Source organism: Lepisosteus platostomus, unplaced genomic scaffold (genome assembly GCF_059453375.1).
Source record: "Lepisosteus platostomus isolate fLepPlt1 unplaced genomic scaffold, fLepPlt1.hap1 Scaffold_63_H1, whole genome shotgun sequence".
Taxonomy (NCBI): domain Eukaryota; kingdom Metazoa; phylum Chordata; class Actinopteri; order Semionotiformes; family Lepisosteidae; genus Lepisosteus; species Lepisosteus platostomus.
The window spans coordinates 227,853-243,867 of record NW_028291678.1 but is presented as its reverse complement, the minus strand read 5'-3'; the positions used below and the strand labels follow the sequence as shown (position 1 = coordinate 243,867).

General features: G+C 41.7%; 2 non-coding genes across 2 annotated transcripts; both read right to left on the bottom strand.

The window, feature by feature from the left end:
* Positions 1-364: 364 nt before the first annotated feature.
* trnar-ccu (transfer RNA arginine (anticodon CCU)) lies at positions 365-437 on the bottom strand. Its single transcript has one exon. It is a non-coding gene; the product is annotated as a tRNA-Arg (tRNA).
* Positions 438-14,716: 14,279 nt separating this feature from the next.
* trnas-cga (transfer RNA serine (anticodon CGA)) lies at positions 14,717-14,798 on the bottom strand. Its single transcript has one exon. It is a non-coding gene; the product is annotated as a tRNA-Ser (tRNA).
* Between the last annotated feature and the right edge of the window lie 1,217 nt (positions 14,799-16,015).

Below are 16,015 nucleotides of genomic sequence, written 5' to 3'. Positions count from 1 at the left end.
GGGGTTGAGGTTTTTGTCATAAAGGAGGTTCCACTAGCTCCTTAATATAAGGGTTCACGTACTTTTTCCATCAATGACCTTGATTGTTTAAACCATTTGGTCAATAAAGAAACAGCAATGTCAAATGTTGGGCGTGTGTTGTTTGTTAAATCAGACTCTCTTTATTAATTATTATGACTTAGATAAAGATAAGATCACATGTTAGGAGCCATTCATGCAGAAATCCACATCATTCCGAAGGGCTGTTTACAAAATTATTTCTCCCAACTGTATGTGAGAGAAAAGCAGAGACGCTCACTGAGTAAGGTGGGGTTGTAGCTTTGCAAATCACAAGGACATTTGTACACTCAAAATGGGACAGGAGCACCCCAGATGGGACTCGAACCCACAATCCCTGGCTTAGGAGGCCAGTGTCTTAGCCATTAGGCCACTGGGGCACACTGGGTGGGGTCGATCACGCTGATGAAGAGCCAGTTTAGTTTTCCTTTGCTTTTTCAAAGGGATCCCCAAAATTAGGGAAGTTAGGCAGCAGAAGGTTTACTGTGACCTGAGAAGGACCGGCATCCAATCACGGTGATACACACACACACGCTCTCACTCATCTGAGCTACACAGCTACCAAGATGATCTCAGGTGTGCCGAGCTGGTACGGAACATATTGAACTGATCGACAGCGAATTGTCTCTCAAACAGGCTTTTCAGCTCTGAGCTCCCTGACTGACAGTGATCAGCTACAGATGCAGCCATTCAAAGTGAGCGGTACAGACACGTACCGCAGGTAAGATGACACGGGGTACCGCGGTGCGTGATTGGTTGACCGACAGGGGCACTCGTGGTCCGTTGGTCTGTCGTAGAAAGACTTACTGTAAACGTCTTTACTGTGCCCGTTGTAGATATTGAATTTTACCACTGAAGGGAAATCTTAGTAGCTGAGCATAAAAAGAATAGGAGCATACTGTAACGCGTGTGAAGGCCATAAACGATATTAATTTTGGAACATAAACATACAGTATATAGCTGGTCTTGGTACTTTAAAGAAAAAAATACACACCAGTATTCCATTTCTCCCTAAACATTGTAAGCTTCGAAGTCTTTAACTAACGTGATACCGGAGTCAACAAGCATACTTTTAGAATTTGATTAAAAGGGAATATAATACGGAATCGCGTATCTAAAGAATTTAATAACGGTATGATTATATCCGTGTACTGCGACAGGGCTGTGTAGGGCTGTGTAGGGCTGTTTCGCCTGCCTGTTCATGTGAGCTGTCTTGTAGCCGACTGGTCTAGGTGCATGACTACCAACTGTCAGGTTGTGTGTTCAAATCCAGCTGGTGCTGGACTTTTCTTTTAACAAACATTTCTTCGAAAAAATAGGTAAGCGATATTATGGACAATCAATTGACTTTTATATTTCAAAATATCGCAACATGATCGATATTTGCGATATTTTGAACATATCTTCCCTTCTGACAGCGGTTCCTGCTTCTAGTGTGTGTGTGTGCAACAGAGTAAATTTTTATAGAGAAATGGAGGCTGGACAGTATGCGTTACAATATAAACATTTATATTGATTTAAATCGTGTTGTGATTTAAATCGCAAACGCGTGTTTAATTATGTGTTTTTTAATCATAATCAGGCTAATGCATTTCTACATTTTCTGTATGAACCAGCTTAGAGGTTCATACAGAAAGACAGCTTGTGTTTAAATTGAGTGTAAGGTAATTTATGCTTCTAAAGTCATGGTCAGCATTTATTATTGTACTGTGCTGTAAACTTTTTCTGTGCCTAGTCACATTATTTTATAGCGTTTTTATTGCGTTATTAAATCCGGTGGCGCTGTGTATTAGTTTCCTGACTCCCATTATTTAAACTGCGACACTGATCATTCATCTCTAAATAAACTTTATTTTATATAGCGTTTTAAGCGAATAGGTAATTAGATTGATCATAAACCTAATCGCTTTTTCTACATAAACACAGCGTGATTGCTCTCTGAAAATGCTTTTCCTTAAAGCGATTCTATTGAGGGAGTAGCCCAGCTACCACTTAACACTGTACTTCCTACTTTGAATACCTGTGAGACCGGTTTAATTCGTCACAGCCAGCACTCCGGGAGTTCATATTGCTTGACTAATTTTAAAAACTAAGTTATAAATGCAAACGCTTCCTCGGTGCGCTGCTCTGGTACGTCGGGTCTTACACAGTGCCTGTCAGCAGTAAGCGTTACAATATACATACCCAAAACTGCTTGTACCCATCTGTCATGCAAATAAAACACCTTGAATTGAATTGAGGGAGGGAGGGGGGTAGTGGGACAGATATACTGTAGACAGACTCAAGGCAAATAAGATACTTATGGGTACGCAGGCATTCACGACAGCAACATACGAAACGTTTGCACGTACTGTATAGTTAAGTTATTACTTGGTTTTCAAAGTGCAACGAAATACAATATTGTTGTTGCAATACCGCTGATACTGCACAGTGTACGAAGTAAATTATTTTCGCAGTAATTAATTTACACGTGTATAATAAATATAGTAAATATAATAAATTAATTACTGCGAAAATAATTTACTTCGTACACTGTGCAGAGTGCCGTATACTCCTAGTTGCGGCACACACGATACATACAGTAAAAAGCCTCAGGCACTGTGTTAGATGTGTTTTCGACGTTATATATGCGTTTATTCATGTCGTCGATTTTACAGTTGCAATTCGACGTTGATTATACGTCGAGGCGACGTATATATACGTATAGCCGTATTTTCGCCGTAAATATACGTATATTCGACGAATCAATGCCCACTGGGATGTTTCCCGAGCCGAAACAGTGCGTTTTTCCAAGCCGTTTGACAAAGCCCGCCCACTGAAAAGTGCAGCAGATCGTGTAAAGACGTTCAACTTTGTAACTACTGCACGCACAGGAAGCAGAATAAATTTCTCTTTTCAAACTGTCAAAGGTTTGCTTTGCGAACGCTGCAGGACATCGCACAATCTCTTTTGAACGGGGACAAACGATTTCTTATGGGGCGCAGTAATGTAACGCTTACGGCCGACAGGCACTGTGTAAGAGCCGGCGTACCAGAGCGGGTGACGTCACCGCCCTTCCCTGTGATAGCAGGACCACAGCTACTGGGCTGTGGAGAGATCTCTCTCTAGCTCACGGGGCTAGGTCTCTGCAGAGAGATGCGGAAGTCCTGGGTTCGAGCCACCTATACTTTGGGCCGACCAGATGTGGCAAGGGCGCCTGCCTGAGCAGGTTATTAATAATACGATCTATAGTTGAAATCTGAGCATAAATAAAAAGAAAAAGCAAGTGATTAGGTTTGTGAGCAATCTAATTACTTATTCGTTTAAAAAGCTATATAAAATAAAGTTTATTATTAATTTGCTGGACAGAGCGGTGAACATTATTATGCATGAGACAAAGATAACGATCCTGATCAGTTTAGAAATCTGTGTACGCTGTAAGGTTTTTACTTCTTAAACTTTTAAAATACACGTTTAGAATTGAAAGAAATCCTCTTCCTGGTATAGCACACCAGCACGTCTTTTTTCTCCAATCAGAGGGGTGTCAGATGGTGTCAGCCAATCACCATTCTGCGTTGGGTAGCAACGGGTGACTGTTCTCAGGCGGAACATGTAAACAGCTTCATGTTCGTGTTAAATATTTTTTTTAAATTCAATTAAACGGGCACAGTTAAGACATTAAATATACATATACATACTGTATACAGTACAGTTTGCATACGGTAATATGTTTATGTTACGCGATTAAAAAATAAATAAATAAAAATGAAAAGTCCAGCACCAGCTGGATTCAAACACACAACCTGCCAGCTGGTAGTCACGCACCTAGACCAGTAGGCTACAAGACAGCTCGCATGATCAGGCAGGCGAAACAGCCTTACACAGTCCTGCCGCAGTACACGGATATAATCATACCGTTATTAAATTCTTTAGATACGCGATTCCATATTATATTCCCTTTTAATCAAATTCTAAAAGTATGCTGGTTGACTCCGGTATCACGTTAGTTAAAGACTTCGAAGCTTACAATGTTTAGGGAGAAATGGAATACTGGTGCGTATTTTTTTCTTTAAAGTACCAAGACCAGCCATATACTGTATGTTTACGTTCCAAAATTAATATCGTTTATGGCCTTCACACGCATTACAGTATGCTCCTATTCTTTTTATGCTCAGCTACTAAGATTTCCCTTCAGTGGTAAAATTCAATATCTACAACGGGCACAGTAAAGACGTTTACAGTACAGTAAGTCTTTCTACGACAGACCAACGGACCACGAGTGCCCCTGTCGGTCAACCAATCACGCACCGTGGTATCGCGTGTCATCTTACCTGCGGTATCTGTACTGCGGTGTCTGTACCGCGCACTTTGAATGGCTGCATCTGTAAGTTGAACATGTAACACTTGGGCAAGGTAAAGACAAATCAAGGATGAACACACAAACAAACAAAAGTACAAAGAAACTAACGTAAAACCAACAAAACAACAAAGCCGAAGCTATACGAAAATACACAAACACAAAGCAAAACAAACCAACAAACGAAGCCGAAGCAATAACAAGAAGCGAAGCGAAGCGAAGCGAAAACCAAAACCGAACGGGACCGAAGTCAAACAAAAGGCCTTTTCTTTCTGAAAGCCTCCATGTTATATAGTGAATAAAATGTGTTCTGATTGGCTGAAGGCTGATTGATGATGACATCATATTGAAACAGTGGTGTGATGGTTGGCCAATGGGGAAGGGAGAACAATCAAGGGTCAGCAGTGTGGACATAACAGAAAAACACACAGAACACACACTGGGACGTAACAGTGCCGGCGGGGGGGCGCTCACCCTGAGGTCTGTGCGGGTCCCAATGCATAGTGACGGAGACGCTGTGTTGTAAAAGGGTGCTGTCCTTTGGATGAGATGTAAAACCGAGGTCACAGCGCTCTGTGGTCATTAAAAATGACCACCAAAACCTTTGACAAAAGCTCTTGGTAATTGATGGTCTTCAATAATGCTCCTCCTTTAGGTACATTTTAAATCAGCTGAAAAATGCTGTGAAATGGGGGGGCACTTCAGGCCAGTGTAGGATTTGGGTTACAAGAACCATGAAACTGCATGAGAAAGCCCGTACACTGAATTACACAGCTTTCTATTCAAAGGAGGACAAAAGAAATTCCCTGAGTTCGATTTTTTGCAGCACAGAGAGGACCACTGTCGTGAGGCCGGTTAGCTCAGTGGGTTCGAGCGTGGTGCTAGTGATGCCAAGGTTGTGGGTTCGAGCCCTGTACAGGCCAGGTCCATTTCTCCTCTCTTACCAAAGCTGTTAGGTTCCTTTCCGTGGTGAGATGGGTTGTCATGCAACACTGCCACATAGTGCTGACAGACAATTAAATGACAAAAATGAAGAGAGTTAAAGCAGCTGGAGAGGTTTTCTTACAACTTTTGAGCTGACACAGTTTTGGAAAATGTTTCCTTCACGCTGCACTGTACCACATAGGCAGCCAAGAGTCTCCAAAACAAAACAGAATTGACAGTCATATAATGTCCATTAACCCCGGTTTTAAACGCAGCATCATGTCTGCCATCATAAGAATATGAGTCCAATATTTTAGAATATAGTCAGAATGACTTCTAACCTTACCTGTGGTGTCTTTAATCCCTATTGCTCAATGCATGGTGTACGTACTGCATACATGTGTCTTTAGAATGAGGAATGGGCCCCTGAGACAGTCATTTACCTGTTTCACAAATGATCGTATTTTACTAGAGATTCTGTTTGGGATTCAGATGTGCATTCGGACAGCAATCCCTTTCAAGAAATGATACGTTCTGGATGAGGTCAGTGGTGCTGGAACACTGTATTTAGGATGTGTTTGCAGTGATTGTGTGTCCCCTGCTTCAACGCAGTGATATATAGATGTGCTCCTGTAATTTATTGGTACATGCCCAGGGCAGTAAGCAGTCTGAGGATTTATTTCCAGATGGCATAGAGCAGTGAAGAAGTGAAGAAGTGCAACACACTGGATCATTATATTTTTAGAATCTATTCTACTTAAATTATTACATTATACACAATTTGAGTTCATTTTAAAAAGTAAAAGGTAATGAAAGGAATGCATTTTCGTAAGAAAGATAATACCGATATGCATGTGATAATCTTCCTTATATCATGTAGTGCGTCATTTGGACACTTTGTGGGCTTGAAATACAAAGAAAATCATGTTCTATGGTACAAGATAAATGCAAAACTTAAGCTTTTATTTTAATTAGATTTGTTTATAAAGCATAAGCAATCATTTATTACATTAATATATCTGAAAATAACATTTTAGCATCATATTATTACATACAGGTCTCTAGCTTCAACACAGTGCTATATATATATATGCTCAGTGATTTATTGGTACATGCCCAGGGCAACAATCAGAATGAGGATTTATTTCCAGACGGGCTACAGGTAGTGTTGTGAAATACTTCAACACACTGGATCGCAGATTTAGACCCCCTGCACTCTTACTCCTTAAAAACCAAAGAAATGAAGATATGTAGCAATCACATTGTAACAGGGGTGACAGTGACTTAATGCTTATACAAGTGGACTTCTGGTACCTTTAGGGTACGGTGTTCCCTGAAGGGCTCTCAAACCCCGCATTTCAGATGCCTAGCTGTATCGCTGATGTGTTGCACCTCAGAATCACTTTTAAACCTTACCTCTGGTATCTTTAATCCCTATTGCTCAACGCATGGTGAAAGTATTGCATAAATGTGTCTGAAAATGAGCAATGGGCACCTGAGAGACTCATTTGCCTGTTTCACAAATGATCATATTTGACTAGAGATTCTGTTTGGGATTCAGTTGTGCATTCTGACAGCAATCCCTTTAAAAAAACGATACATTCTGGATGAGGTCAAAGGTGAAGGAACACTGTATTTAGGATGTGTTTGCAGTTATTCTGTGTCTCTAGCTTCAACACAGTGATATATATATATATATGCTCACTGATTTTTTGGTACATCCCCAGGGCAATAATCATTATGAGGATTTATTTCCAGATGTGCTAGGGGTAGTGTTGTGAAATACTTCAACACACTGGATCGCAGGTTTAAACCCCTTGCACTCTTACTCCTTAAAAACCAACAAATGCAGATATGTAGCAATCATATTGTAGCAGACACTCATTTGCCAGTTTCACAAATGATCATATTTTACTAGATATTCTGTTTGGGATACGGATGTGCATTCTGACAGCAATCTCTTTCAAAATATGATTTTACCTTATCACAGCTTTGCCCTTCTTGCCTCTTTGGACAATATCTCTATCTTGTGGTCGTTGTTGGTAATGTCTAGACAATATCTCCATCTTGTAGTCGTTGTTGGTAATGTCTTCTTATGCCTTTTTTATTTAAATTCTCTATTAGTTGATTCTAGAATCTCTACAATGGAGTTGAAAACATCAGTTTTATAGCAGACAATATGACATTATTTATAGTCCAATTAGAAACTTATTACCCTGTTTTTAACATAATAACAAATTAAAATTGATTAAAACTAAGTTTGGAACACCAGGGAACATAACGAATGATTTTTAGGAAAACCATGAGGTTCTCTGTGTCCGATGCCTGCAAGGGGAGAAAGCTAGAATCCTTTGATTTTTTCAAAATTTGAAAATAAACATCATATAACAACAGCTTTCATTCCTAGGAGTGAAAAACAACCATTTTTGAAGACATAGTAGTTTCTAAAACACTACAATAAGTTAAAAACAACCATTTTATATTACATTATTTTTTGTGAAATTTGTCATTTTTTGCACTATTTTTAATAAAATCTCTAATTAAAAGTGATTAAAATTAAGTTTGGAACAACAAGGAACACAAAAAAAAAATATTTTAAGGAAAAAAATGATGTCTTCTGTGCCAGGTGCCTGCACGGGGAGAAAGCTAGAATCCTACCCAGGCTCCTGGAGCTCTGTCCTGGCTAAAGGAGGGTGAATCCATCCCCTTCAAAGCTCCATGAAAAAATGATATTTTTAAATTTGAAAAAAAAAACATTATAGAACAACATCTCTTGGTCCACAGAGAGCAACAATCCAACTTTGAACAAAATCCATTGACTGATCCCCGAATCCTGAAGTTTCTTCGCATGATATTGGGCTTGCAACCACTTTCTGGAAAACGAAGAAAAAGGCCAAAAATGAAAAAAAAGTTATCAATTCTAGAGCCTAAGAGGAAAACAAGACAAATGTATATCTCCAAATAATTTTATGTGCTTCAGAAGAGCCCAGGAAAGTTTTTTGCATACATGAAACCACGCCCGTTTGCACGTAAGCAGACATGGTTGCACAAACGACTGCATGAAAGCACGCGTGCATGCGAAGTCATCCTGTTGAGCATTTGAAAAGCCGCACCACGCCACACTTTAAATAGCTCTTACATTAGTGGTAGACACAGGAATCGCCGCAGGAATCAAAATTGAACCTAGTTCATTCGCCGCCGCATTCCTCCTATAATCTAACACGGAGTGCGAGGTGGCTGCGGATACGTTTTCAAAGTCGCTCTCCGTTAAAAAAAAATAAATACCTTTGACAAAATACGTGCCTGCAGACAGTAACACCTCAGAGGGTTTAAGGCTGGCTTCACGTTCAAATGATAAAGTCTCCCCGTCCGGATGTCAAAATGCAACTTTGGCAGACAGAAAAAACATCAACAAACCACAAATGTGGACAAGGATTTTACAAGCTGCACCATACTGCACTTTCAAAAGCATTTACATTCCTGTTAGACGCAGGAATTGCCTTTGTTTTGCGCGCTTACGAACGCCATGGAAAACGAAACAAAACAAAAGCCCTCAGCTCCTGCACTTGATTATAATGCCATTTCGTGTCGAAGCAGTAATTTACATCATCCTACCACTGCAACACGGGGAATAGAGGGAAATGAGCACAAGCTACGAATCGTCTCAATCACTCCCTAGAGTCGTAAGGCGCATTGAAGGGTGCACCCCCATCATTAATCGTTGCGCCTCTGTGAAAGGAAAGCTCTTGAGCAGTCTTTGAAACAGCTCAGATCAAACACTTGATTGCTTCCATGTGCATCTGGAGCCCATTTCTTATTTTCACTTCACGCCGCCCAAAGCATTTCTAAAACAGGAGATTCGCGTTTAGGAATGCGCCCTGCCCTACAAATAAAACAGTTCTGTTGCGCTTTTGATCAAAGGGAGATTCGCTGTTCTTACTTTTTGATGACATAACACCCAAAGGGGCTACTTTGGAGCTGGATTCCAACCAGCATCCTAAAGTTTCTTGGCGGTATCCTTTACAGTCCTCTGTTCGGTCGACAAGGGACTAAAGGGGGCAGCTTTCCTCACACATACAGTGCAATGTACTGTAGTGCTCCCGTTCATTGAATTCACAGTTCTGCATCAGACCTCTAACTCGTTTCCTTAGCTTGGATTTAAGCAACGAAGCAGGCTTCTTCTGTATAAAGGTCTAGAGGAATCACAAACTATTTGAGAGGCCATCATCCTAGGGGGAACTGACAAAGTCTATCCCTAAACACCTAGCGATGTCTCTAGAGAGACTGTCAAAAATCACTTTCTCCATTCGTGCTGCAAGTAAGTAAAAACGTGGTCTCAACCCAGGGCCACTTGGCAGCAGCGGCACGTAAATACTGTTACTGCTCGATACCGACGTTAGCCTACAATACCATGTTTAGCCACCGCTAGGAAATGTACGGCTCTAGTACCGGAGCAAACGACAGGAGGGCCAACGTTTAACAGGCACATGTGTTAGATATGGAGAGCGACGAGGATGGGATTCAAACCCACACGTGCAGAGCACAATGGATTAGCAGTTCATCACCTTAACCACTCGGCCACCTCGTTGACGAAACTGGGCTGTCCGGACATGGGTTGGCGCGCTCCAGATGATCTTTTTCTTTTTTTTCCCTCGTACTCGAGGGTCATTTTCCTGTTCCACGTGCGATTTCAACATTTTCCTTGGGAGATGTCAAGCCAGCAAGCCACTGCTGTGGTTCAGTGGCCAGTGTGGAGTTCAGTGGCCCTGTTGTACACAGAAAGCACATTGAGCTCCTTGGACATGAAAAGTTCCAGATAAAAGCCATTCGTCACCCTTTCTCTTGGTGTTGATGTTGCTATTGTATGTAAAGGTGGCAACTTGCTCAGCGAGCAGGCGGAGCACACACCGAATGCAGATGTGTCTGAGTGGTGTGTCCAAGTGGCTGCAAAAAAACAGTACTCCCGGGGCGCCGTGGCTTAGTTGGTTAAAGCGCCTGTCTAGTAAACAAGAAATCCTGGGTCCGAATCCCAGCGGTGCCTTTTTTTGTGCTGTGTTCTCGAACAGAACTGGTCATTATGGACAACCGCATACGCCTAGACTTAATTAAATGCAAGTATTCATTTCCTGTCTTGAATGACTTGTTTTTCTTAAAATGGATGCAACTTGCAAAACATGAAATACAAACCTTGCTAATCAGCGCTAGCGGCTGGCAAAAAAAAAATAAGTCAGTAATGTTTTTTTTCTTTAACCTTAACCCTGCTAATGGAGAAGAGTTAAACGACCGAGTCTATGCAGCTTAAACGGTTCGCACGTCGGGTTCTTAGCTGAAAGGGTGGTAAACCACGCTCACCCCAGTTCTTAATCTTTTAAAGAGGATACAAAATTGAACCTAGTCGCCACATCACATACATCCTGTTCAATGATAAAAAGGTAACATCTATCCTCGCTCCAGAGTAAATCTCACGTTGAGGGCATCTTTTTTTTCACTTTACCGTGAGTCGGGCTCGGCTGCACAGAGGACAGAGCAGAGCAATGAGATCACAGGGACAGGGGAGTCACACGCTGGCGGTTTGAATACGCGGAAGATCACTGAGGGATCCACAGTATGTGGACCTTCCGTGCGCCATCAGTCCGCACTCCGCACTAAATACAGTGTTCCAGCACCTTTGACCTCACCCAGAACGTATCATTTCTTGAAAGGGATTGCTGTCCGAATGCACATCTGAATCCCAAACAGAATCTCTAGTAAAATACGATCATTTGTGAAACAGGCAAATGACTGTCTCAGGGTCAATTCCTCATTGTCAGACACATGTATGCAATGCTTTCACCGTGCATTGAGCAATAGGGATTAAAGACGCCACAGATAAGGTTAGAAGTCATGTTCTATGATCATTTCTTTCAGCATTAGGGACTAACTATACTAAACGTATGATGATAAAATGTTATTTTCACATATATTAATGTAATAAATGATTGCTTATGCTTTATAAACAAATCTAATTAAAATAAATGATTACGTTTTGTATTTATCTTGTACCATAGAACATGATTTTCTTTGTATTTCAAGCCCACAAAGGGTCCAAATGACGCACTACATGATATAAGGAAGATTATCACATGCATATCGGTATTATCTTTCTTATGAAAATGCATTCCTTTCATTACCTTTTACTTTTTAAAATGAACTCAAATTGAGTATAATGTAATAATTTAAGTAGAATAGATTCTAATAATATAATGATCCAGTGTTTTGCACTACTTCACTGCTTCACTGCTCTATGCCATCTGGAAATAAATCCTCAGACTGCTTACTGCCCTGGGCTTGTACCAATAAATTACAGGAGCACATCTATATATCACTGCGTTGAAGCAGGAGACACACAATCACTGTAAACACATCCTAAATACAGTGTTCCAGCACCTTTGACCTCACCCAGAACGTATCATTTCTTGAAAGGGATTGCTGTCCGAATGCACATCTGAATCCCAAACAGAATCTCTAGTAAAATACGATCATTTGTGAAACAGGCAAATGACTGTCTCAGGGTCAATTCCTCATTGTCAGACACATGTATGCAATGCTTTCACCGTGCATTGAGCGATAGGGATTAAAGACGCCACAGATAAGGTTAGAAGTCATGTTCTATGATCATTTCTTTCAGCATTAGGGACTAACTATACTAAACGTATGATGATAAAATGTTATTTTCACATATATTAATGTAATAAATGATTGCTTATGCTTTATAAACAAATCTAATTAAAATAAATGATTACGTTTTGTATTTATCTTGTACCATAGAACATGATTTTCTTTGTATTTCAAGCCCACAAAGGGTCCAAATGACGCACTACATGATATAAGGAAGATTATCACATGCATATCGGTATTATCTTTCTTATGAAAATGCATTCCTTTCATTACCTTTTACTTTTTAAAATGAACTCAAATTGAGTATAATGTAATAATTTAAGTAGAATAGATTCTAATAATATAATGATCCAGTGTTTTGCACTACTTCACTGCTTCACTGCTCTATGCCATCTGGAAATAAATCCTCAGACTGCTTACTGCCCTGGGCATGTACCAATAAATTAAAGGAGCACATCTGTTTATCACTGCGTTGAAGCAGGAGACACACAGTCTCTGCAAACACATCCTAGATACAGTGTTCCAGCACCTTTGACCTCATCCAGAACATATCATTTCTTGAAAGGGATTGCTGTCCGAATGCACATCTGAATCCCAAACAGAATCTCTAGTAAAATACGATCATTTGTGAAACAGGCAAATGACTGTCTCAGGGGCCCATTCCTCATTCTCAAGACACATGTATGCAGTACGTACACCATGAATTGAACAATAGGGATTAAAGACACCACAGGTAAGGTTAGAAGTCATTCTGACTATATTCTAAAATATTGGACTCATATTCTTATGATGGCAGACATGATGCTGCGTTTAAAACCGGGGTTAATGGACATTATATGACTGTCAATTCTGTTTTGTTTTGGAGACTCTTGGCTGCCTATATGGTACAGTGCAGCGTGAAGGAAACATTTTCCAAAACTGTGTCAGCTCAAAAGTTGTAAGAGAACCTCTCCAGCTGCTTTAACTCTCTTCATTTTTGTCATTTAATTGTCTGTCGGCACTATGTGGCAGCGTTGCATGACAACCCATCTCACCACGGAAAGGAACCTAAGAGCTTTGGTAAGAGAGGAGAAAAGGACCTGGCCAGTAAGGGGCTGGAACCCGCAACTTTGGCGTTATTAGCACCACGCTCTAACCAACTGAGCTAACCAGCCTCACGACAGTGGTCCTCTCTGTGCTGCAAAAAATCGAACTCAGGGAATTTCTTTTGCCCTCCTTTGAATAGAAAGCCGTGTAATTCAGTGTACGGGCTTTTTTCATGCAGTTTCATGGTTCTTGTAACCCAAATCCTACACTGGCCTGAAGTGCCCCCCCATTTCACAGCATTTTTCAGCTGATTTAAAATGTACCTAAAGGAGAAGCATTATTGAAGACCATCAATTACCAAGAGCTTTTGTCAAAGGTTTTGGTGGTCATTTTTAATGACCACAGAGCAATGTGACCTCGGTTTTACATCTCATCCAAAAGACAGCGCCCTTTTACAACACAGCGTCTCCGTCACTATGCTGGGGCATTGGGACCCGCACAGACCTCAGGGTGAGCGCCCCGCCGCCGGCACCATTAACACCGCTTCCAGCTGGAAGGTTTGTTTTTCCCTGTAGCTCACCCTCATCCGGATTCTGACCTGGCTCACACCTGCTTAGCTTCAGTGGGTTTTCAGTTGCGAGTTGCAAGGGGATGCAAGTGATGGAGCAGCTCGCTGCAAAAGCCACTGCATTGGCCGGGAATCAAAGCCGAGCCTCCCGCGTGGCAAGCGAGAATTCTACCACTGAACCACCAATGCTCAGTACCCGGGCCTTCAAAAAAGACGCTTTTTTGGTGCTCTGTGCAAAAAGCGTCGACATCTGCTTCCAGCTGCAAAATGCCATTCGCGGACGCTGAATAATTTATTTGCAAGGGAGCGGGTACAAGCAATTTGGCATTTTAAAACCACCAGGAACACCAAACAGGCGCGCTTCTTTGCTTGCGCCGAAACACAACGACAGGAGGTGGACAACGTAGTCGGCAGGATTCGAACCTCTTTCTGTCTATTATATACTAAATATTCTCTTGTCTGTCTCCTGTTTGTATAGAACTGAATGTCCCTGACAATGTACTGTTAGTTTTAATTGAAGAACGGCATTTGTGTTCAAATATATCAGACAAGTTTACGTAACTGCTCATGCGACACTCAGTTGTAATTAGTCAAGAAATAAAGTCGAACAACAGCTGCGGGTTTGATTCTGAACGTATCAGATTGCAGCACCTTTTACTTCAATTGACAAATGATAGAGATTCGAAGAGAGATCCTTCAGACCAGCAAGCAAACCCACGGCTATTTCGGTTTTCTATCTAGGCAACGTTGGTGTCTGCAATAGCATACATGAAAGCGTGATGCAATTTCTGTGGCTACATTTGTTGCACGTCATGCACAGTAAGAGTGTTTCTAACACCAAATAAAAAGTCAACAATTAGCGATCACGCCTTCTCCTCAGTTAACCCACTGAAACCCTTGCTGTTAACAGTTCTTTAATGCGTGCTTTACGAGCACCTACATATTGTGTCGGTTCTTTCAGTTTTATTCATTAGGTTTTCAAATGCATAAGTAGAACACCAGAGGTGCGAACGCAAGATGTGTGGTTATCTGAAGAACTCATTTCCATGGCAGCGGGCCCAAGCGATTTAGCGTTTTTATAGTACCAGGAAAGGAAAAGCAGCACTTCACCTTTGCCGCGCAGGCACAAGGAGACGTGCAGCAGACGCCGTAGTCGGCAGGATTCGAACCTGCGCGGGGAGTCCCCAATGGATTTCGAGTCCATCGCCTTAACCACTTGGCCACGACTACAGCGAGATCGCCATCGCCGCATTCCTCCTTTAATCTAACACGGAGTGCCACGTGGCTGCGGAAACCTTTTCAAAGTCGCTCTCCGTTAAAAAAAATAAATACCTTTGACAAAATACGTGCCGGCAGATAGACACGCCTCAGAGGGTTTAAGGCTGGCTTCACGTTCAAATGATAAAGTCTCCCCGTCCGGATGTCAAAATGCAGCTTTGGCAGACAGAACAAACAGCAACAAACCACAAATGTGGATAAGGATTTTACAAGCTGCACCACACTGCACTTTCAAAAGCATTTACATTCCTGTTAGACGCAGGAATTGCCTTTGATTTGCGTGCTTACAAACGCCATGGAAAACGAAACAAAACAAAAGCCCTCAGCTCCTGCACTTGATTATAATGCCGTTACGTGTCGAAGCAGGAATTTACGTCATCCTACCACTGCAACACGGGGAATAGAGGGAAATGAGCACACGCTACGAATCGTCTCAATCACTCCCTAGAGTCGTAAGGCGCATTGAAGGGTGCACCCCCATCATTAATCGTTGCGCCTCTGTGAAAGGAAAGCTTTTGAGCAGTCTTTGAAACAGCTCGGATGAAACACTTGATTGCTTCCATGTGCATCTGGAGCCCATTTCTTATTTTCACTTCATGCCGCCCAAAGCATTTCTAAAACAGGAGATTCGCGTTTGGGAATGCGCCCTGCCCTACAAATAAAACAGGTCTACGGGTCTGAAACCTGCTCCACGGAAAACAGCTCTGTTGCGCATTTGATCAAAGGGAGAGTCGCTGTTCTTACTTTTTGATGACATAACACCCAAAGGGGCTTCTTTGGAGCTGTATTCCAACCAGCATCCTAAAGTTTCTTGGCGGTATCCTTTGCAGTCCTCTGTTTGGTCAACAAGGGACAGAAGGGGGCAGCTTTCCTCACACATACAGTGCAATGTACTGTAGTGTTCCCGTTCATTGAATTCGCAGTTCTGCATCAGACCTCTAACTCGTTACATTAGCTTGGATTTAAGCCATTAAGCAGGCTTCTAGTGTATAAACGTCTAGAGGAATCACAAACTATTTGAGAGGCCATCATCCCAGGGGGAACTGACAAAGTCTATCCCTAAACACCTAGCGCAATCTCTCGAGAGACTGTCAAAAATCGCTTTCTCCGTTTGCGTTGCAAGTAAGTGAAAACACGGTCTCAAACCAGAGCCACTTGGCAGCAGCGGC